Source organism: Labrus bergylta, chromosome 15 (assembly GCF_963930695.1).
Source record: "Labrus bergylta chromosome 15, fLabBer1.1, whole genome shotgun sequence".
Classification (NCBI taxonomy): Eukaryota; Metazoa; Chordata; class Actinopteri; order Labriformes; family Labridae; genus Labrus; species Labrus bergylta.
The window spans coordinates 25968359-25992368 of record NC_089209.1 but is presented as its reverse complement, the minus strand read 5'-3'; the positions used below and the strand labels follow the sequence as shown (position 1 = coordinate 25992368).

At 46.0% G+C, this 24010-nt stretch overlaps 19 non-coding genes across 19 annotated transcripts; all 19 read left to right on the top strand.

The window, feature by feature from the left end:
* The first annotated feature begins 529 nt into the window (after nucleotides 1-529).
* On the top strand, nucleotides 530-611 carry trnas-aga (transfer RNA serine (anticodon AGA)). The gene has a single exon. It is a non-coding gene; the product is annotated as a tRNA-Ser (tRNA).
* A 606-nt stretch (nucleotides 612-1217) lies between these two features.
* On the top strand, nucleotides 1218-1289 carry trnag-ucc (transfer RNA glycine (anticodon UCC)). The gene has a single exon. It is a non-coding gene; the product is annotated as a tRNA-Gly (tRNA).
* A 911-nt stretch (nucleotides 1290-2200) lies between these two features.
* On the top strand, nucleotides 2201-2282 carry trnas-aga (transfer RNA serine (anticodon AGA)). Its single transcript has one exon. It is a non-coding gene; the product is annotated as a tRNA-Ser (tRNA).
* Nucleotides 2283-2888: 606 nt separating this feature from the next.
* On the top strand, nucleotides 2889-2960 carry trnag-ucc (transfer RNA glycine (anticodon UCC)). Its single transcript has one exon. It is a non-coding gene; the product is annotated as a tRNA-Gly (tRNA).
* A 911-nt stretch (nucleotides 2961-3871) lies between these two features.
* On the top strand, nucleotides 3872-3953 carry trnas-aga (transfer RNA serine (anticodon AGA)). The gene has a single exon. It is a non-coding gene; the product is annotated as a tRNA-Ser (tRNA).
* Nucleotides 3954-4559: 606 nt separating this feature from the next.
* Nucleotides 4560-4631, top strand: trnag-ucc (transfer RNA glycine (anticodon UCC)). Its single transcript has one exon. It is a non-coding gene; the product is annotated as a tRNA-Gly (tRNA).
* Nucleotides 4632-5542: 911 nt separating this feature from the next.
* On the top strand, nucleotides 5543-5624 carry trnas-aga (transfer RNA serine (anticodon AGA)). The gene has a single exon. It is a non-coding gene; the product is annotated as a tRNA-Ser (tRNA).
* A 606-nt stretch (nucleotides 5625-6230) lies between these two features.
* Nucleotides 6231-6302, top strand: trnag-ucc (transfer RNA glycine (anticodon UCC)). The gene has a single exon. It is a non-coding gene; the product is annotated as a tRNA-Gly (tRNA).
* A 911-nt stretch (nucleotides 6303-7213) lies between these two features.
* trnas-aga (transfer RNA serine (anticodon AGA)) lies at nucleotides 7214-7295 on the top strand. Its single transcript has one exon. It is a non-coding gene; the product is annotated as a tRNA-Ser (tRNA).
* Nucleotides 7296-7901: 606 nt separating this feature from the next.
* Nucleotides 7902-7973, top strand: trnag-ucc (transfer RNA glycine (anticodon UCC)). The gene has a single exon. It is a non-coding gene; the product is annotated as a tRNA-Gly (tRNA).
* An 8224-nt stretch (nucleotides 7974-16197) lies between these two features.
* trnas-aga (transfer RNA serine (anticodon AGA)) lies at nucleotides 16198-16279 on the top strand. Its single transcript has one exon. It is a non-coding gene; the product is annotated as a tRNA-Ser (tRNA).
* Nucleotides 16280-16885: 606 nt separating this feature from the next.
* trnag-ucc (transfer RNA glycine (anticodon UCC)) lies at nucleotides 16886-16957 on the top strand. Its single transcript has one exon. It is a non-coding gene; the product is annotated as a tRNA-Gly (tRNA).
* Nucleotides 16958-17868: 911 nt separating this feature from the next.
* trnas-aga (transfer RNA serine (anticodon AGA)) lies at nucleotides 17869-17950 on the top strand. Its single transcript has one exon. It is a non-coding gene; the product is annotated as a tRNA-Ser (tRNA).
* A 606-nt stretch (nucleotides 17951-18556) lies between these two features.
* Nucleotides 18557-18628, top strand: trnag-ucc (transfer RNA glycine (anticodon UCC)). The gene has a single exon. It is a non-coding gene; the product is annotated as a tRNA-Gly (tRNA).
* A 911-nt stretch (nucleotides 18629-19539) lies between these two features.
* Nucleotides 19540-19621, top strand: trnas-aga (transfer RNA serine (anticodon AGA)). The gene has a single exon. It is a non-coding gene; the product is annotated as a tRNA-Ser (tRNA).
* A 606-nt stretch (nucleotides 19622-20227) lies between these two features.
* Nucleotides 20228-20299, top strand: trnag-ucc (transfer RNA glycine (anticodon UCC)). The gene has a single exon. It is a non-coding gene; the product is annotated as a tRNA-Gly (tRNA).
* Nucleotides 20300-21210: 911 nt separating this feature from the next.
* trnas-aga (transfer RNA serine (anticodon AGA)) lies at nucleotides 21211-21292 on the top strand. The gene has a single exon. It is a non-coding gene; the product is annotated as a tRNA-Ser (tRNA).
* A 606-nt stretch (nucleotides 21293-21898) lies between these two features.
* On the top strand, nucleotides 21899-21970 carry trnag-ucc (transfer RNA glycine (anticodon UCC)). The gene has a single exon. It is a non-coding gene; the product is annotated as a tRNA-Gly (tRNA).
* Nucleotides 21971-23256: 1286 nt separating this feature from the next.
* Nucleotides 23257-23328, top strand: trnag-ucc (transfer RNA glycine (anticodon UCC)). The gene has a single exon. It is a non-coding gene; the product is annotated as a tRNA-Gly (tRNA).
* The last annotated feature ends 682 nt before the right edge of the window (nucleotides 23329-24010 follow it).

The following is a 24010-nucleotide window of genomic DNA, read 5'->3' as shown; positions in this document are numbered from 1 at the left end:
ACTACTTATTAGTTATGAGCAATGTCATCATTGGCCCCCAGACAGTACTGGTTCGACGATTGTCTTGTGTGCTCAGCATGCACAGGGGATGTTGCTCAGTGGTACAGCACATGCTTTGCATGTATGAGGCCCCGGGTTCATTAGCCGGTATTTCCATCAGCATAACTTCTGCTGACCTCGTCTTCAACTCTCAGAATGTGTGAGCTGAACATTTTCCACACAAGAAGTACATTCTCTTTGAACTTTGAGGGTTACATGCAGTTCGCAACAGCCTGCAGTAATTGACACAGCTCTTCTCAGAAGGCAAAGGTTCCTTTCTTGCACTCAGAGTTGCTATACATTTTCTGTCATGGCTAGCACATATTTCCCTCCATTTCATTTCATTTCAAGGTGTGTATTGAGGGTAATATGGCCCATGGAAAAAAAGAAGGCTTTTTGAAACAGGGATTTTGAGGCAGTTTGTGAAAGGGAAAACCGAGGCTCCATATGTTGTTGACTATGCGTGGATCCAAAGGGAACTTTCAGAGTGGTTGTTGTGGCCGAGTGGTTAAGGCGATGGACTAGAAATCCATTGGGGTCTCCCCGCGCAAGTTCGAATCCTGCCAACAACGAATGACAGTTTTAATCTCTCGGCGCAAATCGCTGTTGGACTACAGAAACTTCGGAGTAGTGAGGTATGCAGGTCCCTGCAGTAGCAGAAGAAACTGAAGACATGTTGAAGAGAGTGTGATCTTCTGCTTAACAAGCTTCCTTGCGTGGCTTCAAATGTTCTTGCACAATCTTAGTAAATATGGGTCATTGATGGCTACATCAACAGTGCTTGCTGCAGTCCAATCCGAGCACAAGCTTTGCTACACAAAACCCCTCTCCATGTAGTGCTAGTGGTATAGTGGCTAGCATAGCTGCCTTCCAAGCAGTTGACCTGGTTTTGATTCCCAGCTATCGCAGCTGGTTTCTTGGCATCCTCCAGAGTACACAATCTGCTTGTGTTGTTCTTTCCTAAATGTTATCAGTATGAGACATGGAAGGCACCTTACACAACGGTTGTTGTTATATTGCAAAGCAAAGGCGCATCCCACGACCTCTACCGCTTTCGATCCATGTTAAATTATGGATAACTGTAATATTAAAAAGTTTTCCTCCAGTCAAATGTTGCCACTGGTCATTAGAGAGATAGGAAAAATTTTCATCCCTCCCCCGGATTTGGGTTCAAACAGGCGATGGTGGTATAGTGGTGAGCATAGCTGCCTTCCAAGCAGTTGACCCGGGTTCGATTCCCGGCCATCGCAACAGAGCATTATATTTGCATCTTGCAGCCAAGAAAGCTTACAACCTTCAGCTACGATTTGGTTGACAGACATTAGGTACAAACTGCTGGCAGTGGAGGAGGGGTACAGCGACATGTTGGGTTGTCGTGGCCGGGTGTTTAAGGCGATGGACTTGAAATGCGTTGGGTTTTCCCTGAGCAGCTTCGTATACTGCCAATATCGTTATTTCTCATGTTGCATCTGCTGAATTGTTGGAGTTTGATCCTGGAAAGCAGGTCAGTTGCTTGCAAAGACTTTCCAATTTCCTGAGCGCTTACACACTCAGCGGCTCGTCTCCCCGTGTCAATCCGGTGACTCACAGACTTTTCTCAGCTGTTCAAGATATTGTATCGTCATCGAGAGCACTACTTATTAGCTATGAGAAATGTCATCATTGGCCCCCAGACAGTACTGGTTCGACGATTGTCTTGTGTGCTCAGCATGCACAGGGGATGTTGCTCAGTGGTACAGCGCATGCTTTGCATGTATGAGGCCCCGGGTTCATTAGCCGATATTTCCATCAGCATAACTTCTGCTGACCTCGTCTTCAACTCTCAGAATGTGTGAGCTGAACATTTTCCACACAAGAAGTACATTCTCTTTGAACTTTGAGGGTTACATGCAGTTCGCAACAGCCTGCAGTAATTGACACAGCTCTTCTCAGAAGGCAAAGGTTCCTTTCTTGCACTCAGAGTTGCTATACATTTTCTGTCATGGCTAGCACATATTTCCCTCCATTTCATTTCATTTCAAGGTGTGTATTGAGGGTAATATGGCCCATGGAAAAAAAGAAGGCTTTTTGAAACAGGGATTTTGAGGCAGTTTGTGAAAGGGAAAACCGAGGCTCCATATGTTGTTGACTATGCGTGGATCCAAAGGGAACTTTCAGAGTGGTTGTTGTGGCCGAGTGGTTAAGGCGATGGACTAGAAATCCATTGGGGTCTCCCCGCGCAAGTTCGAATCCTGCCAACAACGAATGACAGTTTTAATCTCTCGGCGCAAATCGCTGTTGGACTACAGAAACTTCGGAGTAGTGAGGTATGCAGGTCCCTGCAGTAGCAGAAGAAACTGAAGACATGTTGAAGAGAGTGTGATCTTCTGCTTAACAAGCTTCCTTGCGTGGCTTCAAATGTTCTTGCACAATCTTAGTAAATATGGGTCATTGATGGCTACATCAACAGTGCTTGCTGCAGTCCAATCCGAGCACAAGCTTTGCTACACAAAACCCCTGTCCATGTAGCGCTAGTGGTATAGTGGCTAGCATAGCTGCCTTCCAAGCAGTTGACCTGGTTTTGATTCCCAGCTATCGCAGCTGGTTTCTTGGCATCCTCCAGAGTACACAATCTGCTTGTGTTGTTCTTTCCTAAATGTTATCAGTATGAGACATGGAAGGCACCTTACACAACGGTTGTTGTTATATTGCAAAGCAAAGGCGCATCCCACGACCTCTACCGCTTTCGATCCATGTTAAATTATGGATAACTGTAATATTAAAAAGTTTTCCTCCAGTCAAATGTTGCCACTGGTCATTAGAGAGATAGGAAAAATTTTCATCCCTCCCCCGGATTTGGGTTCAAACAGGCGATGGTGGTATAGTGGTGAGCATAGCTGCCTTCCAAGCAGTTGACCCGGGTTCGATTCCCGGCCATCGCAACAGAGCATTATATTTGCATCTTGCAGCCAAGAAAGCTTACAACCTTCAGCTACGATTTGGTTGACAGACATTAGGTACAAACTGCTGGCAGTGGAGGAGGGGTACAGCGACATGTTGGGTTGTCGTGGCCGGGTGTTTAAGGCGATGGACTTGAAATGCGTTGGGTTTTCCCTGAGCAGCTTCGTATACTGCCAATATCGTTATTTCTCATGTTGCATCTGCTGAATTGTTGGAGTTTGATCCTGGAAAGCAGGTCAGTTGCTTGCAAAGACTTTCCAATTTCCTGAGCGCTTACACACTCAGCGGCTCGTCTCCCCGTGTCAATCCGGTGACTCACAGACTTTTCTCAGCTGTTCAAGATATTGTATCGTCATCGAGAGCACTACTTATTAGCTATGAGAAATGTCATCATTGGCCCCCAGACAGTACTGGTTCGACGATTGTCTTGTGTGCTCAGCATGCACAGGGGATGTTGCTCAGTGGTACAGCGCATGCTTTGCATGTATGAGGCCCCGGGTTCATTAGCCGATATTTCCATCAGCATAACTTCTGCTGACCTCGTCTTCAACTCTCAGAATGTGTGAGCTGAACATTTTCCACACAAGAAGTACATTCTCTTTGAACTTTGAGGGTTACATGCAGTTCGCAACAGCCTGCAGTAATTGACACAGCTCTTCTCAGAAGGCAAAGGTTCCTTTCTTGCACTCAGAGTTGCTATACATTTTCTGTCATGGCTAGCACATATTTCCCTCCATTTCATTTCATTTCAAGGTGTGTATTGAGGGTAATATGGCCCATGGAAAAAAAGAAGGCTTTTTGAAACAGGGATTTTGAGGCAGTTTGTGAAAGGGAAAACCGAGGCTCCATATGTTGTTGACTATGCGTGGATCCAAAGGGAACTTCCAGAGTGGTTGTTGTGGCCGAGTGGTTAAGGCGATGGACTAGAAATCCATTAGGGTCTCCCCGCGCAAGTTCGAATCCTGCCAACAACGAATGACAGTTTTAATCTCTCGGCGCAAATCGCTGTTGGACTACAGAAACTTCGGAGTAGTGAGGTATGCAGGTCCCTGCAGTAGCAGAAGAAACTGAAGACATGTTGAAGAGAGTGTGATCTTCTGCTTAACAAGCTTCCTTGCGTGGCTTCAAATGTTCTTGCACAATCTTAGTAAATATGGGTCATTGATGGCTACATCAACAGTGCTTGCTGCAGTCCAATCCAAGCACAAGCTTTGCTACACAAAACCCCTCTCCATGTAGCGCTAGTGGTATAGTGGCTAGCATAGCTGCCTTCCAAGCAGTTGACCTGGTTTTGATTCCCAGCTATCGCAGCTGGTTTCTTGGCATCCTCCAGAGTACACAATCTGCTTGTGTTGTTCTTTCCTAAATGTTATCAGTATGAGACATGGAAGGCACCTTACACAACGGTTGTTGTTATATTGCAAAGCAAAGGCGCATCCCACGACCTCTACCGCTTTCGATCCATGTTAAATTATGGATAACTGTAATATTAAAAAGTTTTCCTCCAGTCAAATGTTGCCACTGGTCATTAGAGAGATAGGAAAAATTTTCATCCCTCCCCCGGATTTGGGCTCAAACAGGCGATTGTGGTATAGTGGTGAGCATAGCTGCCTTCCAAGCAGTTGACCTGGGTTCGATTCCCGGCCATCGCAACCAAGCATTATATTTGCATCTTGCAGCCAAGAAAGCTTACAACCTTCAGCTACGATTTGGTTGACAGACATTAGGTACAAACTGCTGGCAGTGGAGGAGGGGTACAGCAACATGTTGGGTTGTCGTGGCCGGGTGTTTAAGGCGATGGACTTGAAATGCGTTGGGTTTTCCCTGAGCACTTTCGTATACTGCCGATATCGTTATTTCTCATGTTGCATCTGCTGAATTGTTGGAGTTTGATCCTGGAAAGCAGGTCAGTTGCTTGCAAAGACTTTCCAATTTCCTGAGCGCTTACACACTCAGCGGCTCGTCTCCCCGTGTCAATCCGGTGACTCACAGACTTTTCTCAGCTGTTCAAGATATTGTATCGTCATCGAGAGCACTACTTATTAGTTATGAGAAATGTCATCATTGGCCCCCAGACATTACTGGTTCGACGATTGTCTTGTGTGCTCAGCATGCACAGGGGATGTTGCTCAGTGGTACAGCGCATGCTTTGCATGTATGAGGCCCCGGGTTCATTAGCCGGTATTTCCATCAGCATAACTTCTGCTGACCTCGTCTTCAATTCTCAGAATGTGTGAGCTGAACATTTTCCACACAAGAAGTACATTCTCTTTGAACTTTGAGGGTTACATGCAGTTCGCAACAGCCTGCAGTAACTGACACAGCTCTTCTCAGAAGGCAAAGGTTCCTTTCTTGCACTCAGAGTTGCTATACATTTTCTGTCATGGCTAGCACATATTTCCCTCCATTTCATTTCATTTCAAGGTGTGTATTGAGGGTAATATGGCCCATGGAAAAAAAGAAGGCTTTTTGAAACAGGGATTTTGAGGCAGTTTGTGAAAGGGAAAACCGAGGCTCCATATGTTGTTGACTATGCGTGGATCCAAAGGGAACTTCCAGAGTGGTTGTTGTGGCCGAGTGGTTAAGGCGATGGACTAGAAATCCATTGGGGTCTCCCCGCGCAAGTTCGAATCCTGCCAACAACGAATGACAGTTTTAATCTCTCGGCGCAAATCGCTGTTGGACTACAGAAACTTCGGAGTAGTGAGGTATGCAGGTCCCTGCAGTAGCAGAAGAAACTGAAGACATGTTGAAGAGAGTGTGATCTTCTGCTTAACAAGCTTCCTTGTGTGGCTTCAAATGTTCTTGCACAATCTTAGTAAATATGGGTCATTGATGGCTACATCAACAGTGCTTGCTGCAGTCCAATCCGAGCACAAGCTTTGCTACACAAAACCCCTCTCCATGTAGCGCTAGTGGTATAGTGGCTAGCATAGCTGCCTTCCAAGCAGTTGACCTGGTTTTGATTCCCAGCTATCGCAGCTGGTTTCTTGGCATCCTCCAGAGTACACAATCTGCTTGTGTTGTTCTTTCCTAAATGTTATCAGTATGAGACATGGAAGGCACCTTACACAACGGTTGTTGTTATATTGCAAAGCAAAGGCGCATCCCACGACCTCTACCGCTTTCGATCCATGTTAAATTATGGATAACTGTAATATTAAAAAGTTTTCCTCCAGTCAAATGTTGCCACTGGTCATTAGAGATATAGGAAAAAATGTCATCCCTCCCCCGGATTTGGGCTCAAACAGGCGATTGTGGTATAGTGGTGAGCATAGCTGCCTTCCAAGCAGTTGACCTGGGTTCGATTCCCGGCCATCGCAACCAAGCATTATATTTGCATCTTGCAGCCAAGAAAGCTTACAACCTTCAGCTACGATTTGGTTGACAGACATTAGGTACAAACTGCTGGCAGTGGAGGAGGGGTACAGCAACATGTTGGGTTGTCGTGGCCGGGTGTTTAAGGCGATGGACTTGAAATGCGTTGGGTTTTCCCTGAGCACTTTCGTATACTGCCGATATCGTTATTTCTCATGTTGCATCTGCTGAATTGTTGGAGTTTGATCCTGGAAGGCAGGTCAGTTGCTTGCAAAGACTTTCCAATTTCCTGAGCGCTTACACACTCAGCGGCTCGTCTCCCCGTGTCAATCCGGTGACTCACAGACTTTTCTCAGCTGTTCAAGATATTGTATCGTCATCGAGAGCACTACTTATTAGTTATGAGCAATGTCATCATTGGCCCCCAGACAGTACTGGTTCGACGATTGTCTTGTGTGCTCAGCATGCACAGGGGATGTTGCTCAGTGGTACAGCGAATGCTTTGCATGTATGAGGCCCCGGGTTCATTAGCCGATATTTCCATCAGCATAACTTCTGCTGACCTCGTCTTCAATTCTCAGAATGTGTGAGCTGAACATTTTCCACACAAGAAGTACATTCTCTTTGAACTTTGAGGGTTACATGCAGTTCGCAACAGCCTGCAGTAACTGACACAGCTCTTCTCAGAAGGCAAAGGTTCCTTTCTTGCACTCAGAGTTGCTATACATTTTCTGTCATGGCTAGCACATATTTCCCTCCATTTCATTTCATTTCAAGGTGTGTATTGAGGGTAATATGGCCCATGGAAAAAAAGAAGGCTTTTTGAAACAGGGATTTTGAGGCAGTTTGTGAAAGGGAAAACCGAGGCTCCATATGTTGTTGACTATGCGTGGATCCAAAGGGAACTTCCAGAGTGGTTGTTGTGGCTGAGTGGTTAAGGCGATGGACTAGAATTCCATTGGGGTCTCCCCACGCAAGTTCGAATCCTGCCAACAACGAATGACAGTTTTAATCTCTCGGCGCAAATCGCTGTTGGACTACAGAAACTTCGGAGTAGTGAGGTATGCAGGTCCCTGCAGTAGCAGAAGAAACTGAAGACATGTTGAAGAGAGTGTGATCTTCTGCTTAACAAGCTTCCTTGCGTGGCTTCAAATGTTCTTGCACAATCTTAGTAAATATGGGTCATTGATGGCTACATCAACAGTGCTTGCTGCAGTCCAATCCGAGCACAAGCTTTGCTACACAAAACCCCTGTCCATGTAGCGCTAGTGGTATAGTGGCTAGCATAGCTGCCTTCCAAGCAGTTGACCTGGTTTTGATTCCCAGCTATCGCAGCTGGTTTCTTGGCATCCTCCAGAGTACACAATCTGCTTGTGTTGTTCTTTCCTAAATGTTATCAGTATGAGACATGGAAGGCACCTTACACAACGGTTGTTGTTATATTGCAAAGCAAAGGCGCATCCCACGACCTCTACCGCTTTCGATCCATGTTAAATTATGGATAACTGTAATATTAAAAAGTTTTCCTCCAGTCAAATGTTGCCACTGGTCATTAGAGAGATAGGAAAAATTTTCATCCCTCCCCCGGATTTGGGTTCAAACAGGCGATGGTGGTATAGTGTTGAGCATAGCTGCCTTCCAAGCAGTTGACCTGGGTTCGATTCCCGGCCATCGCAACTGTTGGGGTTGTATCAAGTCAACTTTGGTTATATTCTTTAATAATTATACTTAATTATTAATAATATAAATAAAATATCATTAAACTATGTTTAATCTCGTTTTGGGGCACCAACCTGTAATCAGGTAAATATAACCAAAATATCACTCAAATCAGTCTCAAATTAGTTATTTAATTACTAATATTATTAATAATGAATAACTATATTTCATAAATTGAAGGCGTGAAATCCGTACACAAAGCCTTCGCACCCAGCTTATATCACAATGTAAATACACCAGTAACCACAAACAACTGCTCTCTTAAATTATAACAGAATTTATTTAAACAAAGCAACATCAATCCAAAATCAATGAACTTAATTAAACAAATAACTATTATAAACTAATCTAAGCAACAAACATTATCAAGCAAAGGCTTGTGGAAGGGGTGTGAATGTAGGTGTGTGTGTGTGTGTGTGTGTGTGAGAGAGAGAGAGAGAGAGAGAGAGGGAAGAAGAAAGGGGGGGGAGATGGCTTCGTACCCTCGTGGTCGTTCACGATGGCGCAAACCTAACAAAGACCTGGGTGCGTGCGCGTGTGGATGAAAGGGAGAGAGAAGGGGGGGGAAGATTACTTCGTCCCACGTGGTCGCCCTTCCGATGGCACACACCTAACAAAGGCCTAAATGTGGCCTTAAGGTCTAAAAGAGACTGAGTTCGGCCCTACACAGTCTGTGTCTCTGAGGCGTCTGGATAGCCGCGAGTGTATAGATCTCTGTGCGTAATGGCGCGGTGGTGGAGTTGGTCTCCAGATGTACGTTTACACAGGAATATGTGTGTATGTGTGTGCGTAGAAGGGGAAATAAAAGAGAATAAAAGAGAAATGCGTGCCTGAAGAGGCCGGATCACAGTCCGACTCCCGCGCCTCAACTCGGAGTAATTCCCTTCATTCACAGAAACAAACCAATAGCCGAATTCAGGTTAATACGGCTTACACTGGCCTTTCTGATCAGAAGAGTAATACCCGGTTATAACGCTGTTACGATAAACACATATAGGACGCAGCGGTCCGAAACAACAAGAGTTTTAAACAGTTAAAACTCAGGACGCAGGTCCAACAAAGATAAAAATTACAGTTTCTGCTTTGATCAACAATTGTTAAAAACACTCTCTAAAGCTAATTCTGCCCAGACCTAATTAAGCCTCACTTGTGAATCGCTTTGTCCGCGATTGGTGAAAGGAAAAGAGTCCGGCGATGGAGCAGATCTTCTGTCCGTCCTGGTGCAGAGGCGTCTGATGGCGGCGAGGGTCCCTTACGGCGAGAGCGGCTTCGTTGGTTCTCCGTCGAGTGGAAAATGTCTTTTGATGTCCTTTCGTTGCAGGACGGAATAAGACCGTTATCTTTCTGATAATCTGTTATAGTCTGACGCTCTCCGAGAAACTGAGATGCGTTCACTGGACAATCCGAGCTCGGAATTTAGAACACTGCCGGCCGCGGATTACCTGCGCGCCAAAACTTAAAACAAAGGAAGATTGTTGCAGGAAACAGGAGATCTTCTTGGGTCTCCGAGCACCGAAGGTCAGCGCGTGAAAGAGGTCGAGCAATGGAAGTCTTGGAGTTTTGTAGCCTGGCCTGCTCCATGGGGGTCTACCTCAGGTCTCCTCCAATGAGGAGAGAGAGGTTCCGGTCCCCCCTTTACTTCACACGTAGGTGTGAAGTACCGCAGGGGATTCTGGGATTAAGAGTCCTTTTAGGCCTCTTTGTGATCTCAGTGAATAACTCAAATGAGGCTTTTACAGAGGTGCAGGCCCAAGTCCATTGTATGACTGTTCTAAGCCTGCGTGGCCCAACATCCCCCCTTTGTCCTGAAGAATGGGATTGCGGGTCGCGGTCTTTAGGGCAAATAGGGCCAACAGTCCATGCGTGAGGAGACAAATTTTCAAATAGTTAGTGAGCAAAAAGTCCATACATTTTGAGAGGCATTCGGTCTGGGCAGACACTGAGGCAAAGTCTGGGCAGACTGTCTAACTATGTCTAAAGCTAGGCATAAAACATAACCAGGCATTAGCAAAGCTTTGCTACTCAAGGTGCATTCTTTAACAAAACAAATGAAACAAACAGACAAGAGGAGGGGAGAAAGAGAAGAGTATAAGGTGTAGATTTGTGGGCTAACTCCTAGCCTGGGCAGGAGTAAGCCTGTGGGAAGGTGTTTGTGGCATGTAGGTGTGTAAATGTACATGTACATTATGTGTCTCCCTACCAATGTCAAAACACAAAACAGGGACTAGGAAACATTCATGTCGGTAGAGTGACATTGTTGTGTTTCTACAATGGAGGCTACACCCCCACTCCTATGTGGAGTCAGAATCGGGTTCTCTGTAAGCGAGGGAGTCCTTAGGGAGCTCGTAGGAACTCCGATTATACCTACCCTTCTGTCTCAGACTACGGCCATCCCGAGAGTTCCGTTCGGATCTGGTAGCGATCAGTTCTCCAGGCTGGAACCTACTCTGTGGTTGAGTCCCACCTTCACCCCCCTGGCTCTGTTCTCTATTCTGCCGGTGATATGGTCTCTTATTCTTAGCACAAGGCAGCTTGTTGCCCTCACGTGACACGTGGCGTAAGCGTGTCTGCCAAACCGCCTGTGCGAATCTCTTGATCTCTTTCATACTAAGCTGATGTGTACGACTATGCAGGGTGACATCTGAACGCACGCAGCCATGCAGATTGTGCATGAAGATGGACTTGAAAGTTGGGTTCTCTTCCAAACCTGGAGCCTTACGTCCCTGGAAATATGCAGATCTAAGTCGCCAGTAATAATCTTTGGGGGCCTCGTGCTTCTGATGCAAGACACTGAAAGCACTAAGAAGGGCAGATGCAGGGTCAATGTAGGTGGAGTATTCCTGGCGCAAAGCATTGCAGAGCGCAGAGTACTGGTATCTGATCTCAGGCTGAAGGGTAGTCGTGAAGTTACGGACACTCTTGGAAGTTGTCTTCCAGATCAGCCTGAGTTTTTCTCTTGTGGATGCATCAGGTACCTCACTGAGACACAGGTTAATCTCTCTGAGGTAATCATCGATGCAGAGGTCTGAGTTATCTGGATCAAACCGCTCTACATCCTGTGCCATGGATTCAATGAGCCTTATGCGCATTCTTTGATCTCTGGGTAGAAGGGAGCCATCCCAGTCATCTGAGGTTTGGATATTCCTTAGCCGTGAATCCTGCAATGGGAACCTACAGGTAGCAGGAGGGGGCCTGGTGTTATCTCTGCCTCTGGGGGCTGAGAAGTCACCCCCCTTCCTATGTGGTGATTCAAACCTGTGAAGGTGTGAAAGGGTGTCACAGTTGTCAGAGAACTGGGGCGTTTCCCCAAGGAGCGGGGCTCCACAGTCAAAATCAGGGAAAACTAGACTTATTTCCTCAGTCCTTGGGTTATCCTGGCTGCTCGGTTCTTTACTGAGCTTTTTCAGCAGGGTTGTTTGATCTCTTAAGGGGCTTGGTCCAGGATCAGAGTCATATCCTGACGATGTGTCTTGCTCCATGCTTACCTGTGCTCCCTGAATTAATTCAAGCATGTCCAACACTTTCTGCTTGGCAGTTTGTAAGTGCTGATTAACAGATTTGTTTCCTTTCTGCAAGGATCGGACCTTTGGTGGGAGTGTCCCCATGAAATCACGGACACTCCTAGCCGTAGTCTTCCAGATCCGTTTCAGTTTTTCATGTGAGGACGCATGAGGCAGGTCAAGGAGACAATGGTCAACTTCTCTAAGGTAATCGTTAATACTTGAATCTGGGCTATCTGGGTCAAAACGCTTCAGATCTTTGGCCTGAGGTTCTATCTGCCTGGTTCGCAGGCCCTGACCCGAAGGCTGGCGAGGGTCGTCCGATTCGTCTGATGAATCGTAAGCCCTGTGGTTGTCACGGTAGTAGGGTTGTAACCGTGGCGGGGTTTGTGTTCGGCTCAGACGTGGCCGTCTATCGTGGGACAGGTAGCGTTCGGTGCCCAATTGGGCCCGTGTCTCCTCCCTGTCTCTAGGGGGAGTAAAGCCTCTCATCCTGCGGGGTGAGGGTTCTCTTCGCTCAAAGCGTATGGCGGAACGCGGGGGCCCTTCCTCTTTACTCATCCTACTCTTTACCGGGTGGTCTGAGGACGTGGGCGCTTTTGTGCCTGGGTCGACCCGGCGGTGCCTTCCCCTCTCCTCCAGATCCTGCAACATGTCTGTCTCCCTCCTCCAGGGGCTTGTTTCAGTCTCCCATCCTTCGTCTGAGGTTTCCTCATCTGATCTGGGGGCTGAAGTCCTTCTCTGCCTGTCCTGAACTCTGGGTACCATATCACTTCGTTTCCTCTGTTCGGCCAGTTTGCTGCTTTCGTGCAGTGTTTTATTCTCCTCCTGCAGGGCCTTGCAATTTTCCTGCAAGGTCTTTAGTTTATCCTGCATTCTTTCGAAGTCGTCCCGCAGGATCTGTCCTTCTTCTAGTACCCGGGCTAGCTGTTCCCGGTGTATCTCATTCTGCACATTTGATTTGCGCTGATAAAGGAGGAGAATTTCGCCTAGAACATCTGAAGCTGTACGTGTTGGCTTCCCAGTTGGTTGATTTGCATATTCAACCAAGCCCTTTAGTCTCTTTTCACATGTGCTGAGGGTGTAGGAGTTCAGGCTGTCGAGCTGCTCTGTAGGGAGGTGGATAAGATTAGCAACTACGTCTTGAAGGGGTGGATCGTCTGATCCATAGTGAGCTTTGGCCCATAGTTGATGTATGTCTTCTGCATACATTCTGTCTTTATTAGGGGTGAGCCTGGCTCTGTGGTTGATAAGATCAACTAGCTCTTCTAACTTCTTATCACTAATGCTAATTGACTAGCTATATAGGTTGGCACTCTCCTCTGAGGAGAGGTTCGTCAGACCGGCAGCAGTTTCTTGCAGTGCTGCGTCGTCTGATCCAAAAGGAGTCTCAGCCCCCGACTCACCTAGGGTCTTGGTACACAAGAGCAAATCTTATCTAAGTTTCCCAACTGATCACTGCAGTCTATCCTGGAAGATAGGAGAGGGGATTCACACCTCAAGTCCTCAAAGGAAGGGAGGAACTCACACCTCTCAGACAGCTGGCTATGCAACAATGATGAGGTTACACTCTCATCTGGCCAAATGGCTCTCAAACAACAAGGAGCACCACAATCCTTTAGTCGAATACTTCAGGATCAAAATCTAGATTAATGCAACAAATCAAGTTCCTTGATAAAGTCACACTAGCTGCATCATTATGTCCAATTGTTGTATAGACCCAAAGGGGACAACAGTTACGGCTTTAACCATTAACTAACAACATAAAACACAACTAAGCCACAGCTTGATGTCTGCTTTGCTTAAACCACAAAAATTTAAAGAAAATATAATTTTCTTCCGAAGGATCCTTTTTAGGATTTTAAGTTTGGATTACTGTGCATTTACAGTGCAATAAAGCTGGTTTATTGAAGGCCTCACACGGGCTGCACCATTTGTTGGGGTTGTATCAAGTCAACTTTGGTTATATTCTTTAATAATTATACTTAATTATTAATAATATAAATAAAATATCATTAAACTATGTTTAATCTCGTTTTGGGGCACCAACCTGTAATCAGGTAAATATAACCAAAATATCACTCAAATCAGTCTCAAATTAGTTATTTAATTACTAATATTATTAATAATGAATAACTATATTTCATAAATTGAAGGCGTGAAATCCGTACACAAAGCCTTCGCACCCAGCTTATATCACAATGTAAATACACCAGTAACCACAAACAACTGCTCTCTTAAATTATAACAGAATTTATTTAAACAAAGCAACATCAATCCAAAATCAATGAACTTAATTAAACAAATAACTATTATAAACTAATCTAAGCAACAAACATTATCAAGCAAAGGCTTGTGGAAGGGGTGTGAATGTAGGTGTGTGTGTGTGTGTGTGTGTGTGAGAGAGAGAGAGAGAGAGAGAGAGGGAAGAAGAAAGGGGGGGGAGATGGCTTCGTACCCTCGTGGTCGTTCACGATGGCGCAAACCTAACAAAGACCTGGGTGCGTGCGCGTGTGGATGAAAGGGAGAGAGAAGGGGGGGGAAGATTACTTCGTCCCACGTGGTCGCCCTTCCGATGGCACACACCTAACAAAGGCCTAAATGTGGCCTTAAGGTCTAAAAGAGACTGAGTTCGGCCCTACACAGTCTGTGTCTCTGAGGCGTCTGGATAGCCGCGAGTGTATAGATCTCTGTGCGTAATGGCGCGGTGGTGGAGTTGGTCTCCAGATGTACGTTTACACAGGAATATGTGTGTATGTGTGTGCGTAGAAGGGGAAATAAAAGAGAATAAAAGAGAAATGCGTGCCTGAAGAGGCCGGATCACAGTCCGACTCCCGCGCCACAACTCGGAGTAATTCCCTTCATTCACAGAAACAAACCAATAGCCGAATTCAGGTTAATACGGCTTACACTGGCCTTTCTGATCAGAAGAGTAATACCCGGTTATAACGCTGTTACGATAAACACATATAGGACGCAGCGGTCCGAAACAACAAGAGTTTTAAACAGTTAAAACTCAGGACGCAGGTCCAACAAAGATAAAAATTACAGTTTCTGCTTTGATCAACAATTGTTAAAAACACTCTCTAAAGCTAATTCTGCCCAGACCTAATTAAGCCTCACTTGTGAATCGCTTTGTCCGCGATTGGTGAAAGGAAAAGAGTCCGGCGATGGAGCAGATCTTCTGTCCGTCCTGGTGCAGAGGCGTCTGATGGCGGCGAGGGTCCCTTACGGCGAGAGCGGCTTCGTTGGTTCTCCGTCGAGTGGAAAATGTCTTTTGATGTCCTTTCGTTGCAGGACGGAATAAGACCGTTATCTTTCTGATAATCTGTTATAGTCTGACGCTCTCCGAGAAACTGAGATGCGTTCACTGGACAATCCGAGCTCGGAATTTAGAACACTGCCGGCCGCGGATTACCTGCGCGCCAAAACTTAAAACAAAGGAAGATTGTTGCAGGAAACAGGAGATCTTCTTGGGTCTCCGAGCACCGAAGGTCAGCGCGTGAAAGAGGTCGAGCAATGGAAGTCTTGGAGTTTTGTAGCCTGGCCTGCTCCATGGGGGTCTACCTCAGGTCTCCTCCAATGAGAAGAGAGAGAGTCCTGTCCCCCCTTTACTTCACACGTAGGTGTGAAGTACCGCAGGGGATTCTGGGATTAAGAGTCCTTTTAGGCCTCTTTGTGATCTCAGTGAATAACTCAAATGAGGCTTTTACAGAGGTGCAGGCCCAAGTCCATTGTATGACTGTTCTAAGCCTGCGTGGCCCAACACAACCAAGCATTATATTTGCATCTTGCAGCCAAGAAAGCTTACAACCTTCAGCTACGATTTGGTTGACAGACATTAGGTACAAACTGCTGGCAGTGGAGGAGGGGTACAGCAACATGTTGGGTTGTCGTGGCCGGGTGTTTAAGGCGATGGACTTGAAATGCGTTGGGTTTTCCCTGAGCAGTTTCGTATACTGCCGATATCGTTATTTCTCATGTTGCATCTGCTGAATTGTTGGAGTTTGATCCTGGAAAGCAGGTCAGTTGCTTGCAAAGACTTTCCAATTTCCTGAGCGCTTACACACTCAGCGGCTCGTCTCCCCGTGTCAATCCGGTGACTCACAGACTTTTCTCAGCTGTTCAAGATATTGTATCGTCATCGAGAGCACTACTTATTAGTTATGAGAAATGTCATCATCGGCCCCCAGACAGTACTGGTTCGACGATTGTCTTGTGTGCTCAGCATGCACAGGGGATGTTGCTCAGTGGTACAGCGCATGCTTTGCATGTATGAGGCCCCGGGTTCATTAGCCGGTATTTCCATCAGCATAACTTCTGCTGACCTCGTCTTCAACTCTCAGAATGTGTGAGCTGAACATTTTCCACACAAGAAGTACATTCTCTTTGAACTTTGAGGGTTACATGCAGTTCGCAACAGCCTGCAGTAATTGACACAGCTCTTCTCAGAAGGCAAAGGTTCCTTTCTTGCACTCAGAGTTGCTATACATTTTCTGTCATGGCTAGCACATATTTCCCTCCATTTCATTTCATTTCAAGGTGTGTATTGAGGGTAATATGGCCCATGGAAAAAAAGAAGGCTTTTTGAAACAGGGATTTTGAGGCAGTTTGTGAAAGGGAAAACCGAGGCTCCATATGTTGTTGACTATGCGTGGATCCAAAGGGAACTTGCAGAGTGGTTGTTGTGGCCGAGTGGTTAAGGCGATGGACTAGAAAGCCATTGGGGTCTCCCCGTGCAAGTTCGAATCCTGCCAACAACGAATGACAGTTTTAATCTCTCGGCGCAAATCGCTGTTGGACTACAGAAACTTCGGAGTAGTGAGGTATGCAGGTCCCTGCAGTAGCAGAAGAAACTGAAGACATGTTGAAGAGAGTGTGATCTTCTGCTTAACAAGCTTCCTTGCGTGGCTTCAAATGTTCTTGCACAATCTTAGTAAATATGGGTCATTGATGGCTACATCAACAGTGCTTGCTGCAGTCCAATCCGAGCACAAGCTTTGCTACACAAAACCCCTCTCCATGTAGCGCTAGTGGTATAGTGGCTAGCATAGCTGCCTTCCAAGCAGTTGACCTGGTTTTGATTCCCAGCTATCGCAGCTGGTTTCTTGGCATCCTCCAGAGTACACAATCTGCTTGTGTTGTTCTTTCCTAAATGTTATCAGTATGAGACATGGAAGGCACCTTACACAACGGTTGTTGTTATATTGCAAAGCAAAGGCGCATCCCACGACCTCTACCGCTTTCGATCCATGTTAAATTATGGATAACTGTAATATTAAAAAGTTTTCCTCCAGTCAAATGTTGCCACTGGTCATTAGAGAGATAGGAAAAATGTTCATCCCTCCCCCGGATTTGGGTTCAAACAGGCGATGGTGGTATAGTGGTGAGCATAGCTGCCTTCCAAGCAGTTGACCTGGGTTCGATTCCCGGCCATCGCAACCAAGCATTATATTTGCATCTTGCAGCCAAGAAAGCTTACAACCTTCAGCTACGATTTGGTTGACAGACATTAGGTACAAACTGCTGGCAGTGGAGGAGGGGTACAGCAACATGTTGGGTTGTCGTGGCCGGGTGTTTAAGGCGATGGACTTGAAATGCGTTGGGTTTTCCCTGAGCACTTTCGTATACTGCCGATATCGTTATTTCTCATGTTGCATCTGCTGAATTGTTGGAGTTTGATCCTGGAAAGCAGGTCAGTTGCTTGCAAAGACTTTCCAATTTCCTGAGCGCTTACACACTCAGCGGCTCGTCTCCCCGTGTCAATCCGGTGACTCACAGACTTTTCTCAGCTGTTCAAGATATTGTATCGTCATCGAGAGCACTACTTATTAGTTATGAGAAATGTCATCATTGGCCCCCAGACAGTACTGGTTCGACGATTGTCTTGTGTGCTCAGCATGCACAGGGGATGTTGCTCAGTGGTACAGCGCATGCTTTGCATGTATGAGGCCCCGGGTTCATTAGCCGGTATTTCCATCAGCATAACTTCTGCTGACCTCGTCTTCAACTCTCAGAATGTGTGAGCTGAACATTTTCCACACAAGAAGTACATTCTCTTTGAACTTTGAGGGTTACATGCAGTTCGCAACAGCCTGCAGTAATTGACACAGCTCTTCTCAGAAGGCAAAGGTTCCTTTCTTGCACTCAGAGTTGCTATACATTTTCTGTCATGGCTAGCACATATTTCCCTCCATTTCATTTCATTTCAAGGTGTGTATTGAGGGTAATATGGCCAATGGAAAAAAAGAAGGCTTTTTGAAACAGGGATTTTGAGGCAGTTTGTGAAAGGGAAAACCGAGGCTCCATATGTTGTTGACTATGCGTGGATCCAAAGGGAACTTCCAGAGTGGTTGTTGTGGCCGAGTGGTTAAGGCGATGGACTAGAAATCCATTGGGGTCTCCCCGCGCAAGTTCGAATCCTGCCAACAATGAATGACAGTTTACATCTCTCGGCGCAAATCGCTGTTGGACTACAGAAACTTCGGAGTAGTGAGTTATGCAGGTCCCTGCAGTAGCAGAAGAAACTGAAGACATGTTGAAGAGAGTGTGATCTTCTGCTTAACAAGCTTCCTTGCGTGGCTTCAAATGTTCTTGCACAATCTTAGTAAATATGGGTCATTGATGGCTACATCAACAGTGCTTGCTGCAGTCCAATCCGAGCACAAGCTTTGCTACACAAAATCCCTCTCCATGTAGCGCTAGTGGTATAGTGGCTAGCATAGCTGCCTTCCAAGCAGTTGACCTGGTTTTGATTCCCAGCTATCGCAGCTGGTTTCTTGGCATCCTCCAGAGTACACAATCTGCTTGTGTTGTTCTTTCCTAAATGTTATCAGTATGAGACATGGAAGGCACCTTACACAACGGTTGTTGTTATATTGCAAAGCAAAGGCGCATCCCACGACCTCTACCGCTTTCGATCCATGTTAAATTATGGATAACTGTAATATTAAAAAGTTTTCCTCCAGTCAAATGTTGCCACTGGTCATTAGAGAGATAGGAAAAATTTTCATCCCTCCCCCGGATTTGGGTTCAAACAGGCGATGGTGGTATAGTGGTGAGCATAGCTGCCTTCCAAGCAGTTGACCTGGGTTCGATTCCCGGCCATCGCAACCAAGCATTATATTTGCATCTTGCAGCCAAGAAAGCTTACAACCTTCAGCTACGATTTGGTTGACAGACATTAGGTACAAACTGCTGGCAGTGGAGGAGGGGTACAGCAACATGTTGGGTTGTCGTGGCCGGGTGTTTAAGGCGATGGACTTGAAATGCGTTGGGTTTTCCCTGAGCACTTTCGTATACTGCCGATATCGTTATTTCTCATGTTGCATCTGCTGAATTGTTGGAGTTTGATCCTGGAAAGCAGGTCAGTTGCTTGCAAAGACTTTCCAATTTCCTGAGCGCTTACACACTCAGCGGCTCGTCTCCCCGTGTCAATCCGGTGACTCACAGACTTTTCTCAGCTGTTCAAGATATTGTATCGTCATCGAGAGCACTACTTATTAGTTATGAGCAATGTCATCATTGGCCCCCAGACAGTACTGGTTCGACGATTGTCTTGTGTGCTCAGCATGCACAGGGGATGTTGCTCAGTGGTACAGCGCATGCTTTGCATGTATGAGGCCCCGGGTTCATTAGCCGGTATTTCCATCAGCATAACTTCTGCTGACCTCGTCTTCAACTCTCAGAATGTGTGAGCTGAACATTTTCCACACAAGAAGTACATTCTCTTTGAACTTTGAGGGTTACATGCAGTTCGCAACAGCCTGCAGTAATTGACACAGCTCTTCTCAGAAGGCAAAGGTTCCTTTCTTGCACTCAGAGTTGCTATACATTTTCTGTCATGGCTAGCACATATTTCCCTCCATTTCATTTCATTTCAAGGTGTGTATTGAGGGTAATATGGCCCATGGAAAAAAAGAAGGCTTTTTGAAACAGGGATTTTGAGGCAGTTTGTGAAAGGGAAAACCGAGGCTCCATATGTTGTTGACTATGCGTGGATCCAAAGGGAACTTCCAGAGTGGTTGTTGTGGCCGAGTGGTTAAGGCGATGGACTAGAAATCCATTGGGGTCTCCCCGCGCAAGTTCGAATCCTGCCAACAACGAATGACAGTTTACATCTCTCGGCGGAAATCGCTGTTGGACTACAGAAACTTCGGAGTAGTGAGTTATGCAGGTCCCTGCAGTAGCAGAAGAAACTGAAGACATGTTGAAGAGAGTGTGATCTTCTGCTTAACAAGCTTCCTTGCGTGGCTTCAAATGTTCTTGCACAATCTTAGTAAATATGGGTCATTGATGGCTACATCAACAGTGCTTGCTGCAGTCCAATCCGAGCACAAGCTTTGCTACACAAAACCCCTCTCCATGTAGCGCTAGTGGTATAGTGGCTAGCATAGCTGCCTTCCAAGCAGTTGACCTGGTTTTGATTCCCAGCTATCGCAGCTGGTTTCTTGGCATCCTCCAGAGTACACAATCTGCTTGTGTTGTTCTTTCCTAAATGTTATCAGTATGAGACATGGAAGGCACCTTACACAACGGTTGTTGTTATATTGCAAAGCAAAGGCGCATCCCACGACCTCTACCGCTTTCGATCCATGTTAAATTATGGATAACTGTAATATTAAAAAGTTTTCCTCCAGTCAAATGTTGCCACTGGTCATTAGAGAGATAGGAAAAATTTTCATCCCTCCCCCGGATTTGGGCTCAAACAGGCGATGGTGGTATAGTGGTGAGCATAGCTGCCTTCCAAGCAGTTGACCCGGGTTCGATTCCCGGCCATCGCAACCAAGCATTATATTTGCATCTTGCAGCCAAGAAAGCTTACAACCTTCAGCTACGATTTGGTTGACAGACATTAGGTACAAACTGCTGGCAGTGGAGCAGGGGTACAGCAACATGTTGGGTTGTCGTGGCCGGGTGTTTAAGGCGATGGACTTGAAATGCGTTGGGTTTTCCCTGAGCAGTTTTGTATACTGCCGATATCGTTATTTCTCATGTTGCATCTGCTGAATTGTTGGAGTTTGATCCTGGAAAGCAGGTCAGTTGCTTGCAAAGACTTTCCAATTTCCTGAGCGCTTACACACTCAGCGGCTCGTCTCCCCGTGTCAATCCGGTGACTCACAGACTTTTCTCAGCTGTTCAAGATATTGTATCGTCATCGAGAGCACTACTTATTAGTTATGAGCAATGTCATCATTGGCCCCCAGACAGTATTGGTTCGACGATTGTCTTGTGTGCTCAGCATGCACAGGGGATGTTGCTCAGTGGTACAGCGCATGCTTTGCATGTATGAGGCCCCGGGTTCATTAGCCGGTATTTCCATCAGCATAACTTCTGCTGACCTCGTCTTCAACTCTCAGAATGTGTGAGCTGAACATTTTCCACACAAGAAGTACATTCTCTTTGAACTTTGAGGGTTACATGCAGTTCGCAACAGCCTGCAGTAATTGACACAGCTCTTCTCAGAAGGCAAAGGTTCCTTTCTTGCACTCAGAGTTGCTATACATTTTCTGTCATGGCTAGCACATATTTCCCTCCATTTCATTTCATTTCAAGGTGTGTATTGAGGGTAATATGGCCCATGGAAAAAAAGAAGGCTTTTTGAAACAGGGATTTTGAGGCAGTTTGTGAAAGGGAAAACCGAGGCTCCATATGTTGTTGACTATGCGTGGATCCAAAGGGAACTTCCAGAGTGGTTGTTGTGGCCGAGTGGTTAAGGCGATGGACTAGAAATCCATTGGGGTCTCCCCGCGCAAGTTCGAATCCTGCCAACAATGAATGACAGTTTACATCTCTCGGCGCAAATCGCTGTTGGACTACAGAAACTTCGGAGTAGTGAGGTATGCAGGTCCCTGCAGTAGCAGAAGAAACTGAAGACATGTTGAAGAGAGTGTGATCTTCTGCTTAACAAGCTTCCTTGCGTGGCTTCAAATGTTCTTGCACAATCTTAGTAAATATGGGTCATTGATGGCTACATCAACAGTGCTTGCTGCAGTCCAATCCGAGCACAAGCTTTGCTACACAAAACCCCTCTCCATGTAGCGCTAGTGGTATAGTGGCTAGCATAGCTGCCTTCCAAGCAGTTGACCTGGTTTTGATTCCCAGCTATCGCAGCTGGTTTCTTGGCATCCTCCAGAGTACACAATCTGCTTGTGTTGTTCTTTCCTAAATGTTATCAGTATGAGACATGGAAGGCACCTTACACAACGGTTGTTGTTATATTGCAAAGCAAAGGCGCATCCCACGACCTCTACCGCTTTCGATCCATGTTAAATTATGGATAACTGTAATATTAAAAAGTTTTCCTCCAGTCAAATGTTGCCACTGGTCATTAGAGAGATAGGAAAAATTTTCATCCCTCCCCCGGATTTGGGCTCAAACAGGCGATGGTGGTATAGTGGTGAGCATAGCTGCCTTCCAAGCAGTTGACCCGGGTTCGATTCCCGGCCATCGCAACCAAGCATTATATTTGCATCTTGCAGCCAAGAAAGCTTACAACCTTCAGCTACGATTTGGTTGACAGACATTAGGTACAAACTGCTGGCAGTGGAGGAGGGGTACAGCAACATGTTGGGTTGTCGTGGCCGGGTGTTTAAGGCGATGGACTTGAAATGCGTTGGGTTTTCCCTGAGCAGTTTTGTATACTGCCGATATCGTTATTTCTCATGTTGCATCTGCTGAATTGTTGGAGTTTGATCCTGGAAAGCAGGTCAGTTGCTTGCAAAGACTTTCCAATTTCCTGAGCGCTTACACACTCAGCGGCTCGTCTCCCCGTGTCAATCCGGTGACTCACAGACTTTTCTCAGCTGTTCAAGATATTGTATCGTCATCGAGAGCACTACTTATTAGTTATGAGCAATGTCATCATTGGCCCCCAGACAGTACTGGTTCGACGATTGTCTTGTGTGCTCAGCATGCACAGGGGATGTTGCTCAGTGGTACAGCGCATGCTTTGCATGTATGCGGCCCCGGGTTCAATAAGTATTCGTCCTTTTTGATACCTGTTTATGGTTCAATCTATGAACCATAAACTTCTGCTGACCTCGTCTTCAACTCTCAGAATGTGTGAACTGAACATTTTCCACACAAGAAGTACATTCTCTTTGAACTTGGAGGGTTACATGCAGTTCACAACAGCCTGCAGTAATTGACACAGCTCTTCTCAGAGGGAAAAGGTTCCTTTCTTGCACTCAGCGTTGCTATACATTTTCTGTCATGGCTAGCACATATTTCCCTCCATTTCATTTCATTTCAAGGTGTGTATTGAGGGTAATATGGCCCATGGAAAAAAAGAAGGCTTTTTGAAACAGGGATTTTGAGGCAGTTTGTGAAAGGGAAAATCGAGGCTCCATATGTTGTTGACTATGCGTGGATCTAACGAGTGCATCCAGCGTTGTTGTTGTGGCCGAGTGGGTAAGGCGATGGACTTGAAATCCATTGGGGTCTCCCCGCGCAGATCTGAATCCTGCGATCAATGAATGACGGTTTTAATCTCTTGGCGCAAATCGCTGTTGGACTACAGAAACTTCGGAGTAGTGAGGTATGCAGGTCCCTGCAGCAGCAGAAGAAACTGAAGACGTGTTGAAGAGAGTGTGATTTTCTGCTTAACTAGCTTCCTTGCATTGCTTCAAATGTTCTTGCACAATCTTAGTAAATATGGGTCATTGATGGCTGCATCAACAGTGCTTGCTGCAGTCCAATCCAAGCACAAGCTTTGCTACACAAAACCCCTTTCCATGTAGCGATAGTGGTATAGTGGTCAGCATAGCTGCCTTCCAAGCAGTTGACCTGGGTTTAATTCCCAGCTATCACAGCTGGTTTCTTTGCGTCCTCCAGAGTACACAATCTGCTTGTGTTGTTCTTTCCTACATGGAAGGCACCTTACACAACGGTTGTTGTTATATTGCAAAGCAAAGGCGCATGCCACGACTTGTACCGCTTTCGATCGCCAGCATCTCCATCAGCATATCTTCTGCTGACATTGTCTTCAACTCACAGAATGTGTGCGCTGAACATGTTCCACACAAGAAGTACATTCTCTTTCAACTTGGAGGGTTACATGCAGTACTGCAACAGCCTGCAGTAATTGACACAGCTCTTCTCAGAAGGCAAATGTTCATTTCTTGCACTCAGCGTTGCTATACATTTTCTGTCATGGCTAGCACATATTTCCCTCCATTTCATTTCATTTCAAGGTGTGTATTGAGGGTAATATGGCCCATGGAAAAACAGAAGACTTTTTGCAAGAGGGATTTTGAGGCAGTTTGTGAAAGGGAAAATTGAGGCTCCATATGTTGTTGACTATGCGTGGATCTCAAGGGTACTTCCAGCATTGTTGTTGCAGCCGAGTGGTTAAGGCGATGGCCCAGAAATCCTACTGCTAAAGACACTGAAGTGAACCCTCCTAAAGCATTATCGTAACAGGGGATGTAGCTCAGTGTTAAAGCGCATGCTTTGCATGTATGAGGCCCTGGATTCAATCCCTGGCATCTCCA